The following is a 12,751-nucleotide window of genomic DNA, read 5'->3' on the forward strand; positions in this document are numbered from 1 at the left end:
GGGAGCTGAAAGCCCCAGCCGTGTGACACAAACAAGTCATCAGCTCCTCAGCGATCTGGAAAATTGCCGGTGGCACAGTGGGGGCCAGGGTGCAGGGGAGGTGGGCACAGGCCAAGCGGCGCGCTCAGGCCGTGCGGAGGGCCGGCGGGGGGCAGCTGTGGGCAGCAGCCTAACGGGCGGCAGTGCGGGGGCCCTGCGTCCACCGGGCTCCCTGTGACACTCCGTGTTGAACTAGCCAAGCACAGTTACACTCCCCAGATGTGTAAGAAACGCAGGCCCAGTACAAGTGAGCCTCCTGGATAATTGAAAATATGCTTCAACATCTACTCTAATCCATTAGTGTTACTACCACCAGGCACTGAGCAGAGCAGACCAGCTCTCCGGGGCTTGGCCCCCGGGGCTGCTTTCACCTGCTGTCCTCCCTCTTTGCTATTCAAGGGGCCTCGGCCGTGGACCACCCAAGAGCAGGGACCTCGTCTTCCCCACCTTTGTATCTCCTACAACCCCTAGTAGATGGCCCGAGTGTGGGAGTGGCCGTCCCCTGTGTGCGGCTGGACTGGGCAGCACCGGGGACCCTGTCTGCACTCACGGCCCTCGTCCCGGGGTACCAAGAGCTTTGTCACTGGAATCCTTGGTGCAGGGACAGTGAGGTGGGATGGGGGTGCGCATGGGCTCCGGGGCAGATTATCTCTCCATGAGAACTCTGAAATCCTGTCCTAGCAGCACTTACCAAATTGTTGGGTGTGTGTGTGTGAGTGTGTGTGTGAGTGTGTAAGAGTGCTTGGCCAGGTTCTTACAAACTTCAGACCCTCTCTAGGCCCTCCTGGCCTTTCACACCATAATAAATCCTCAGTGTATGGAAACGTGCTACACAGAGGCACACACGGCAAAGTACTTATCTTGGCAATGACACCAAACTTGCCAGGCTCCCCTCCTCGGGCAAGGAGTCAGAGGGACACCTGGGCCTTCTGGTCACTCGCTCTGCTTTGATGTTCTACTTTTTCTTTCTCGGGAGTGGCACGTTTGGTTTATTTGTACGGACTTGCTTATACTTCGCATTCTCCAAGTGAGACAGCAAGAATAATGGGTAACAAAGTTGGCGGAGCTATCACTTCTTTGAGCACTTGCCTTGTGCTGAGCACTCTCCTGAGGCTCTGACAACACCTCTTACTCCGTGACGTGACAAAGCCCCCGGTCCACCCAAGGCCACACAGGGCGTTGGGGTGAGGAGCCTGGCCGCTCGTGGACTCTAGGCACAGGGCTGGGCCACCACTCTGTGGGCAGTCCACAGCCACGTCGATGTTATGAAATTGCCACATGTTTGGTGCATTGGTCAGAAATCGGTATGTTTGTTTTTATGGCAGGATCTCGGGCACCCAGTGGCAGGGATTTTTTGAAATATGCTTAGGTTCAGACCCACAGGCCCATTTTTCTTCCTTATCTAAGTGCTGGTGGATAATAGGAGCTATATTATTGCTATAATGGGCTCTTGAATTGAGCCTCTGGAGAGGCGCCAGAACCGAGTTTGGACACAGCAAAGGCCTGGTTGGAAAGAGTTGCGTGGGGAGCTGGAGGCTCATCAGTCTTGGAGCTGCCTTTTGGCAGGCCCACGGACCCTCGTTTCCCTTTAATGCAGTCAAGGCCACTGAACCCAGGCCCAGATGGCCTCCCTCCATATGCTATGGTGTTCCAGCCTGTAATTATTAATTACTATGATTAAAGCAATATCTATTATTTATTGAGCACCTAGTCAGTGCCAGGGACAGCCCAAGCTACTTTACACATGCTCTTTCAGTAATCATCGCATGACACCACCCTGTAGAAACCCTTGTTATCTCTGCTTTCAGATAAACTAAGGTTTTGAAAGTATAAATAACTTTCTCAAGGTTGGATGTAAGGGTCTACCCAAACCTACGGCCTCTGCAAATTCTACCAAACTCAAATGCCTGCTCTTCTCAGGTCTCCAGCTTCCTTCCCAGTACTCTCTCCATTCCCTGAACTTCTCTCCCATGGCCTAAACTCCCTCTGCAGTGACACATTTCCAAACGCAATGAGTACGGAACTCAGCCCCCATGCTGCTTTTGCTGTGGTATCCTTTTCTGACCCAGTGTCTGGTGTGAACAGAAAAAGAATCATTGCATTATGATAGGACAGGAGGGGCTCGTGGCCATGCTTGGCCTCTGTGTCTGTGGAGTGTTCGTGGCAGGCTTTCCCCAGGAAATGGAGGGATGCCTTCTATTCCAACATATAGGACTCATTAACAGGTCCCCTTGGCCTTCAAGAAGCCATGAAACATTCTGAGGTTTCTAGACCCTGTAGCTCCCAGGACTCTGGTCTGCATCTCCCAGGAGCCCTTGAGGCTGCTTCTGGGTGTCTGCTGGCCCCTTCACGCAGCACTGAGTCTGGGGTCTCAGGATCTTCTCTATCTCAGGATCTATCTCAGGATCTTCTCTATCAGGGCTTGCCCTTTTGGAGAAAGTAGCACGAAGTCATGCCCTGCATTTATTTTGCAGCCCTTCTCAGTGTGGTACGTCCTTGAACCCAAGCATTTTCATGTAAAGAGGACTTTGATGAACTGCCCTATTTCAAAGACACAGGGAGGTTCTTTAGCTTGCAGGAAGTAGAATCCCTGTCTGTGCGGTGCTGGCTTTCGCCCCTGGGAACCAGCAAGTGAGATGAATTAGAAGCCTAGAGCAAAATATTTGGTTTCATGCAATTTAGTTCCTTTCTGCTACTTGCTTAAAATTCTGTGGAACAATTAAATCTTAAAAGTGTCTTGTGAATGCCTTGGGCTCCCTTCTTCAGGTTTATTGATTGTATTTGATATCACTCACAAGAGCATGATTTTTTTTTTTTTTTGACATTTAATACCATTTGGTTGGAACCCAGAAAGAGAAAGTCCACAAAATAAGAGAGCTATGGCAGTAGGCTCCGCGGGAGATCTCACCTCATTCTATCAGCCTTTCCTAGGTTGCCTTTGAATTGAGGACTTCAGCTGGGCCCAGTGAGGAAATAGTTATGAATGGAGGCTTGGCATTCCTGCCTTTGTGGTGTAGATTGTCACTGGAAATAAAGCAGAGAATCTCCCAGGTAAAGAGGGTTAAGGATCCTCTAAGAAAACAGATAAATACAGCAAAAAAAAAAAAAAAAAAAAAAAAAGAAAAGAAAACAGATAAATACAAACATAAACAGATGGATGGAAGGATCCTCTCCCTCCCACCACCCCAGCAGAGTGACTGGATGGCAGATTTACCTGCAACACACCTTGCATTGGACTTGCAACTTTTTGTATCAGGCAATCAAACCCAGTGTCTTAACTCTAGGTGATTCAGGAGTCAAGGAGTCACCAAAGGTTTAAAACCACCATATACAAGTACTTACACCATTTTTGCCTGACCTACACTTGGCCAGTGCTTCACTCGTTCTTCTCCGAGATGCTTAAGCTGAATGAATTCACAGCCTCAGTGAGCTGATTCAGCTGGGACTGGTGCCTGGACTTTTTTTATTTTTTAAATTCAGGTGAAAAATCTATCTTAGAATCATAAGACATACAAGCTGCCTCCTGTCTATCCTGGAAGATAGGATACCTTCCCACTCCATTTCAGCATGGAGGTGTCACTAGAAGCTTAAAACACGTGGCCTCTGCAAAGATGGAAATGAATATTTCTCAGCAAAAGAGGAAATGAGGGGGCGAGAAGTGGGGGAAGAGGCAGGGTTGCGCTGTGCTTTGATGGCCTTGTATTTTCAAGCCCTGAGAAAGAAGGATTTGGGCTGTAGCACTCAATACAGAGCAGCGATCTGTGGTCGGAGGAATGCGGCACATCTGCCTTTTATAGGTTTGGAATGAAAAATGTTTTTAATTAAGGAGTGGAATTGGGGCTTTTAGTCTTGCTACATGCTATGTACCTGTCAAACCTGCTGGATGGGAATCCAGTTCTGACCTCTCACCCCCACCTACTTTAACCAAACGATCCCTGTGAGCGCCGGGAGAAATGGTGAGCACCTGAGAAAGTCTGAAGGGCCGTTTCCAGGGTCAGGCTCATCCTGGAGGATGCACCCCGATGCGATGCGAGAACCCTCTCCTGGCTCAGCACGAGTGACTTGCAACACGATTCCAACCGCCTGGCTCTGGAAGGAAGGCTGGGTCCGTGTCACTGTTGGCTGTGGGCCGAGACCCAGAGCCAGGAAGGCGTAGGGACCCAGTGAAGCCAGAAAAACAAAGAGGAGAAATAATGACAATAAAAACCTAGAAATACAACATTTTTAAAGCAAGGCAGACCAAGAAAGGTCATGCTGTGTTGCAATACTCTTTGTTTGAAACAAGCCCCTTGCTGCCCCAGCCCCACCCCCCCCCGCCCCCGCCCCACGGAAAGAAATCTCTGTAAGGGGAAGGAAAATCATTTTGTTGAGGTGACAGCTCTGTTGGAGACACTAGGAGGCAGCGAGGCTTGGTAGCATCTTTTATGACATTTCCGGAGCCAGCAAAGGGAAGGAGCTCCAGGAAAGCAGCCACCGTTCTTTCGTGGCCATACACTGGGTGGTTACCTGAGCTTAGTTTCTCACCCCTTCACCCTTTTCTGTTTGTTTCAAATCCCTGTCAGCTATCAGGTGCTTCCATGTGAGGTATGACTCCTCCCATAAATATTGGAAGGAGCCTCCTGGGAATTCAGTCAAGGGCGAGCAATGCTTTTGGATAGTTTGAGTCATGCCTCCGAGGGGAGAATGGGCCACGTCTCCACGCTCTTCCAGATCCCTTTGGTTTCCTTTTGTTTGACTCACCTTCCTTCCTTTCCTGCCTTGTGAAATGCTATTGGAATCCTTGAAGATCCAAGGAAGCCTGCATTATTAATTCCTTTCCAGGCCCTAACTATTCACTCTTGCCCCTTCATAGGTTAATAGAAGTCGAAAAAAAATATTTTGATAGGACATCAAGCATCTATATACTGCATTTACCATGCCCCCCCCACCCCGGCCTTCTGATGTTCTAATTCAATTTTAGGAGAAGTTCATCAGAGCCGAACTATTCTCTCTGTCCCCGCTCTGTGTCTCTGCTGCGCTGGCTCCTGGCACAGGTGTTTCACCCACACATTGGTTCTAGCTCTGGGTATAGTTCAAACAATACCTCCTGGGGAATGGTTCTCCTCTTGCTAGGCAGAAATAATTGCTCCTCTGTTGTGCTCCCACTCCTCCCTTCACTTGTCGTCTACCCTGCAGACACGTGAGGAGGGTGTACTCTTAGCACATTGTATCTCACTTAGCTCCTTATGTGCCTGTTTGTCTGTCTTCCCTGACCAGCCAGCTGCTCCAGGGCGAGGATGCCACCATGCTTCTCTGGGTCTCTGCTGCTTCACCCAGTTTCTGACCCCTGGAAAAGGTGTGAAGTTGCTGAGTTCAGAGTAGAGGAATGAAAACTACAGAAGATTTTTGGAGTCTTGATGGAGTCTTGTTTGTTGTTTGTTTTCTTTTTTTTTTAGACTGAGAGCACAAGCGGGGTTGGGGTGGGGCAGAGAGAGGTGGGGAGACAGAGAGAGAGAATCTTAAGCAGGCTCCCTGCTCAGTGCAGTGCCAGATGTGGGGCTTGATCCCAGGACCCTCAGATTATGACCTGAGCCAAAACCAAGAGTCTGATGCTTAACCGACTGAGCCACCCACGTGCCCGGGAAAGTAATTCTTGCTCATAGACTGAAGACCTTCTGTGGATCCTCCACCACCATCGAAGGCAAGGACAGGAGTGACGGATCAAAAATATACCCTGATATAAATTATGTATATACATCTTATCTTTGATAAGATACATGAAATTTACCCCCATGGTAAACTGTTCACAATTCAGAAAGTGACTGAACACATTAAATTGTATTGGTTTCATTTCAGTTATTAGACTTAGTGCGTTGTTTTTATGATTATGGACAGGAAATTGTGACTGGTTTTTATCGTATTTAGTGTCAGGCATTGCATCATAGCCAGCAGAAATAACTGCTAACATTTATTGAGCCCTTGCTATGTGCCAGCCATTCTTTTAAGCACTTTACATATATTAACTTATTTACTTGAAACAACAAAACTATATGCAGCTCAAACATGATCTATAATTGATGCTATTATCTTGCATGGCTGCAAATAAAAATTTCATAATATCCTATAAGCATATGGATAGCAATACAGTTGGGAATCTGAATAGAAGACACTGAACTCTTGTGATTTAGTGAGAGTGTTTATCTAATCCACACAATCATGAATTCAGTTTGATGGCTTAAGAAACAAATGCTGACATTTGGACTCATAAACATTATAACTTGGGGGAAAAATGGGGTCTAATGTCATCACTATGGTGTCAGAGTGCTGGCCAGAGTATCAGCGAGCAAGCAGGAGAGAGATGAGGGGCCCATCCTTTGTGTTCCACACATTCTTGTTGGGAGGGAGCTGTGTCAGATCCCGTTGATTCATCTGGCTCCACGATGCTGGTGGGTCTGTGTGTCTGAAGGACAAGAGAAGGGATGGCTTAGGGGAACGTCCTTCACTGAATTCCTAGGATAGGTGTTCATTTTGCCCCTTGCCATTATTGAGCAGTGATCATTCTTGCTATTAAGTCAAAACATAGGGTTTGAAGAAGTCCTAGATCAAAAAGGCTGTGGTGCCTCACTTTCTGTTCTTGTACCAAATTAATTTTTGGCCATATTGAGTAAAAAAGGAGGTTGCCTTTGCGCTCTGCACAAAACAGGGCCTTGATATGTGTTTGTTGAGTGAAGCACCAGATTTCTCTCTAGCCTACCCTGGCACTGTGATAGCAGGTTGCTAGCTTATTATGCTAGGTTCACACCCTATTAGTATTTATTTTAGTTAATATAATGCAATTAGAGTGTCATCGTATCAGTAGCTTTCAGATCATGTAAAAAAAAGTTATTGAAATGCCAGTGCTAATGTAAAGTGATGGAAAGTAGTGAATGGTTGAAATGCTTGAGTTGAGGGAGGCATGAAAAGAAAGTTGGGGAGTGGGTAGAGTGGGAGAATCAGATCTTTGGTTTCTTCTGAGATTCCTGTTTCAGTGCTTGTGGACTCAAGGCAGCTTGCCCCTGGGTTCTCTTCCTTATGGGGCTGTGATCCTTTTACTGTTTCTTGAGATGAAGTTCTCTGCTGAGATGTGTCCAAAAAGGTGGTCTTGAGGTCCATAATGCTCAGAAGATGGAGATGGAGCTCTAATTCCAACTTTGCTTAAGTGTCTGTGTGACTTGGGTCAGCCTTCTGCCTTCTCTGGGCCCTTAGTCCTTACCTGTAAAACAAGGAGGGTGACCTGGCTCATAATGAGGTCCCTTGGTGTAGTGATACCATGATTTAATGACATGATGACTTCTCAGAGCCCCAGCTGAGCTGTGAGGCATGTGAGCCGAACCCATTTTTCTTTTTCTTTTTCTTTTTTTTTTTTCCTGCCTTGGAGCAACCCCAAAGCCACCAAGTGGATGTGCAAACAGTTGAGACCATTCATTGCTTTGCAGCCATGTTCTTCCAGGGCTTCTAGGACTTGGGTGGGCAAGTGTAGGCAAATATTTGCCTCAGAGCGTATTAAACCTTCATGAGGCCTAGGTCTCACATTCTTTAGCTATTTCCCCAGCTGCTTGGCTGATTCTTCTTTTTCCCACCTGTGAAGGGGGCAGATGGGTGATTTGGGCAGGTAGAAAGTTCTGGAAATGAAGCCAAGTGAAGAGGAAAAAGTAGTCTAAGAGCCAGATACTGTTGCCCAATAGTGCTTTCGATTGCAAGGCCCCAAGACATCCCAGTGGTGGCTCCAGCTTTGGCTCCCTCATGGAAGGGTGTGGTGCTATCTTTAGGCCCTTGCCCAACTTTTGGCCTCTTTGGTGTCACTGAAGCACTGCCACCAGAAGCTCATTGCTTGGGGTTTGTTAGGTATGGTGCAACTCTGAAGAAATAATTAACACTTATTTCTGAAGAGAAGCTTCCAGCCAGATCTGCACTTGTGGTGGCGCATACATCTCGCAAAGAATTGTTATTTAAGCAATAATCCTTGAGAAATTGGTCGTTACCCACATTAAACGACTCAGCCCATTGCCAAGGATGGTTAACGCTCTAATAAACTGGTCATTAACTGCAGTAACAATGAATTTCGAGGGGATTATTGCTATTATAAACCTTAATCAATGGTTTATAACAGCAATAATGTGGTCCTTTCTCTTAATGGTAAGTAGGGCAGCTTGTGCCATCGCCTTGAAAATGTTTTTGTGGTGGCTGATAAGTCAGAGGGGAGGCCTTCCAAGTGCCACCCACTCTTTGGAAACACACCCTGGAAGGAGAAAGACACGTCAGGGGCTTCTGATCCCCCGCGCTTTGTCCTCCCAGGATCAGTGTGGCACAAGGAGCAGTGTGTGTGTGTGTGTGTGTGTGTGTGTGTGCACACGCGTGCGCGCGCGTAGGATTCTCTTCCAACCCCGTGGTCCTCCCCCATTACAAATCCGGCGAAGGACTGGGCATGGGGACTCCTGGATGTGCCTGGCCAGCATGAGACTCAGGACTGAGGACGCAATTCAGTGTGGGCCTCCTCATGAGTGGGGAATAATAAGCAAGAAGTGGCCATCTACTTAGTGAGATGGAGTCTGCTGTAGGTTCGGCTCTGTCACTATCTTGGGATGTGGCACCAGATAAATCACATCACTTTTATAATGCTTTAAAAGATGGAGCTTGGAATCAATGACTTCTCAAGTCCCTTTTTTTCTTTTTCTTTTCTTTTTTTTTTTTTTTAGAGATAGAGAGAGAGAGAGAGGCAGAGACATAGGCAGAGGGAGAAGCAGGCTCCATGCAGGGATCCTGATGTGGGACTCGATCCCGGGTCTCCAGGATAAGGCCCTGGGCTGAAGGTGGTGCTAAACCACTGAGCCCCCCAGGCTGCCCTCAAGTCCCTTTCTGATGTAATGTTCTGTGGCTCTTCTCATAATATTGACATTATATATTAGAATATCATTATAGAGTAATAATAATAATAATAATAATAATAATAATAATAATAAACTTACATGAGACTTGGTATTATTCTTAGCTGTCGGCATATATTGTGTCACTGAATTCTTACAACCCCACTTCTCCTCCAGAGGACCTCGAGGTAGAAGAAACTAAGAAACTTGTCTAAGCCACAACGCTAGGAATTTGGATACAGGGAGTCCAGAACCTGCATTCTTGCTCTTTTACCCTATACCCTCTCTCTAGAAGTCCCCCTTAGTTATTTAAGTTGATCCTAACATCCTTTGAAGTAGGCTGGTGAATGAAACAGCCAAGATTCCAAGAAATGAGGGGGCCTGTTCAGGTTGATGCAGTGGGGCTGAGTCCCACTCAGGCAGACCTTCTGCTTCTGGCTGTGTATGTGCTAGAAAGCTATGTAGACCAGGGCCTTCTCTCTCCAGTGTGTGGGCTGCACACATCCCAATGCCAGACTCCTTCCGGACTTCCTCTAACAAAAGGAAGGTGAAAATTCATATCCTCCTACATCACTGAAGCATGTTCCGGAGGCAAGTGGTCCAATCTATTTTCCTAGCATTGCTTAGAACACATAGGAAAATGGACATTGCAGTAGACTTTGGGAGGCAAGGGCATTTGAGTATTTTAAAATTTTTCTTTGTTATGGAAAATTGAACACATACACAGAAGGATAGTATAATGAACCCCCAAGTAACCATCACCAACTTTAGCAGTTATTAACTCATGGTCCATCTTGTTTCATCCAGCCAGCCCTCCCCCATCCCCTCCCATCTTAGATTATTTTCGAATAAATCACAGATGGCATACCATTTCATCGGTTATCACTTCAGTATGCATCTGTAACAATTAAGGATCCTTTACAAGAATAATTACAGTATTGCTATTCAACTGTAAAAATTAACAATAATTTCTTAATATCATCATCAAATACTGAGTCAGATTCCAAATTTCCCAGATTGTCTCATAAATGTATTTGGCTTTCCTGCTTGCTCCAGCTATTCACATACTCTGGAACCTAAGACAAATTCCTTCCCAATTTGTTTCCATTTGCTCATTTGCAGAATGGAAAATACAGTCAGCGCCCCTTCTCTTCTGTCACCGGTCACTGGGTGCTGGAAGCAAGGCCTCTGAAGTGCTAGTAGACTTTTCAGTGTAGTGTCTCTTAATAAGCCACACTGTCATGCCTAGTTCTCCTCTGCAGACCCCTGGGAGGAATCTTCGAGAAGCTGTCCCATAGCGTGCCCTTTTGAGTTTGACCTTTTTTTCGTCTGGCACACTCTAGAGAGCAGATTTGCTCTGGGAAACGGAAGGAAGGAGAGAGCAGAGCAATCTTTCAAGCCAGGCCTGCCTTCCTGCCAGGCGGCCTGTCTGCAGAGGGAAGAGGTACATATTAGTGACCTTTCTCCAGAAGAGGAACAGAGAGGCTGCTGGCTGTGTTTACACTATTAGGAAGGTGATGCTGCCTGCTTCAAGCTGGCCTTGGGGTAATCTGGCCATAGTGCATGAAACCATCCTATTCCGCTCTTTCCTTGGTCTTGGGGGCTATCACCCCAGCTCTGCTGTGGCCCCACTGGGACTCCATTTCCACATGACCAAAGTGGGAGGACGGGGCTGGATATGCCCTAGAAGGGTGTGAAGAAACGTCTGAGGGCTTTTTCAAACCGTATTTTCTTCTGGAATTTATATATGGCTGGGAGTGAAACGTCCTCCCTGTGTTTTGTCTCCCCACCACCCTACCTTTCCACTCACATTGAGTTTTAGATGAAGGGTTGGCCAAAGTGCTTGATGTGCTAACACCCTACAAAGCCAGGGTTTTGTCAAACTTAACAATGTGTTTCCTGTCGTGCAAGACTAAAGGGGCCCTGTCTGCTGGAGAGTTCTTGGGATGGTGACTGGAGCAAGAGGTGCCCCAAATGGCCTTTGGTGAGGTTCATTCTTTAAGATTTTTCCTCGCACTTCAAGTTCTTTTCTGTAAGATGTATTTAACCACAGGGACTGGTGCCTGGTGGGGGTAGAGGTTGTGAGGAGCTAATTCATAAACATGCCAGCCCATGGCATGGGATTAAGGATGCTTTAACAAGGAGAAAACCTACCAAATTCCTGTTGGCCTTTTTCTGGACTCTCAACTGGGCCATGGGCCAGGACAATTGCCTAGTTTCCTTGCAATTCTCTCAGCCATGGTGCAGCCCAACCCCACCCAGAGACTTATCCATCTGGGCATTGTGATGGATGCTCAGAAAAGGGTCCTTGCCTCTCGCAGATGGGAATCATGATGGGGTTTATTCAAGGCACACATCCAGTGCTTCTACCCTTGGCTGACTCTCCCTCCCAGCTCCTGGGCCTTGGCCAGTAGGGTTAGTCTTACCAGGCTGCTTCTCCAGGCATGCCCCCAGGTCACCAGCCTCCTTCTGCTTCCTTATCCCCAGCCCTTGTAGAGAGAGAAGCCGGTTAGGCCAGGGGTGGAGGATGGGGGTGTAAAGAGACGGATTTGGAATAAACTGAAAAGTTTACTCTGTGCAGCAGTGAAATAAAAAAGCTCATTCGGAAAGTTAATGATTTATTTTATAGTTTCATTATCAGGGTCACATTACTCAATAGCATTTCAAACATGTCATTTGTACAAACTATGGTAATTAAAATTTATAACATACTTCATCAGCAGCATATGAATCTTTTAGCCGGCACTCTGCTGTCATATAAACAGTGTAATTTCGGCTGCAATTCACCCTTTATTGGCTCTCATTTGTGATTTAACAGCCATCAATGACTGTGCTATAAAGAATAAATTAACCATCCGTAAACCTTACGATGACAGGGACAGTCAAATAGACTTAAGCGCCTTCCGCCCAGCTCTCGGAGCCAACAGAGAGCAGGTGAAGGCCAGGTACACACCAGGCCCTCTGCTCAAAGGACTTTACCCGCTCCTGCTCCCTCTTCTCACTGGGAAGGCTCCTGGCTGGCCCCGAGGTCCCTCTAGCTGCCACTGGCAAGAGTATCTCCTTTTCTGCTCCCAGGGTAGGGAGTGGAGGGAGAATCAACTCCTTCACGGACCCAGCTGGGATGTCTGTGCCCAGGGAGGGCCCTTTGCTATTACCTACCAATAACTGTCAAGTGTGAGCCTCTGGAAATGTGTGGAGGCACCGTTGGTTGATCTGGTGACCGGGTGGGGAAACCACAAGCATGCCCCAGTTGGTATCAAAGATTCTAAGTCCTGCAATAAGCCAGATCTGGAGTCCCCCACGTGCCTCTAGTACCCCCACTGGGCCACACTGAGTCCCACCTTTTCCTTCTGTCAGGAGGAAGCAGGCCAGGAGAGGGGCAATGACTGGCTGCAGGCTGAACCGGCTCTCAGGGCAGCGCAGAATGAGAATCTAGGACGAGCAGTCTGAAGGTGACGACTCCCAGGGCAGGTCTGGCTGGCTCGCAGGGAGTGACAGTCAGGATGGATTGGGAACATTGCTTCCCTGAGGGCCACACTCCCGGGCACCCCCTCGGGGAGGGTGGTCAGGACGCTCTGGCTGGGCCCCGTGGCTGACACTGTACACAGCTCATAAATGAAGTGGATTGGATTTGTTACTGAGACGTCTCCAAGGAGCCTGGGTCATGCAGGCCAATAAAATTGGCCTCATAAATTCATCCTGACATGCAGGATTACTCCAGCCTGCTGAGGTCACCTCCTGCCCTGATTTATTGCCAGCCTATGGGTTAATAATACTGTTTACTGAGTGTTCTCGTCTTGTTCCTCCACCTCCCCTCCCCTTCTTGGAGC

At 47.5% G+C, this 12,751-nt stretch overlaps 1 long non-coding RNA gene across 1 annotated transcript; it reads right to left on the minus strand.

The window, feature by feature from the left end:
- Positions 1–4,385: 4,385 nt before the first annotated feature.
- On the minus strand, positions 4,386–12,514 carry LOC112646785 (uncharacterized). The gene is made up of 3 exons (XR_003127909.3): positions 12,263–12,514; positions 11,348–11,410; positions 4,386–6,478 (listed from the first exon to the last, which is right to left on the minus strand). It is a non-coding gene; the product is annotated as an uncharacterized LOC112646785 (long non-coding RNA).
- Between the last annotated feature and the right edge of the window lie 237 nt (positions 12,515–12,751).

The sequence above is a fragment of the Canis lupus genome, chromosome 16 (genome assembly GCF_003254725.2).
Source record: "Canis lupus dingo isolate Sandy chromosome 16, ASM325472v2, whole genome shotgun sequence".
Classification (NCBI taxonomy): Eukaryota; Metazoa; Chordata; class Mammalia; order Carnivora; family Canidae; genus Canis; species Canis lupus.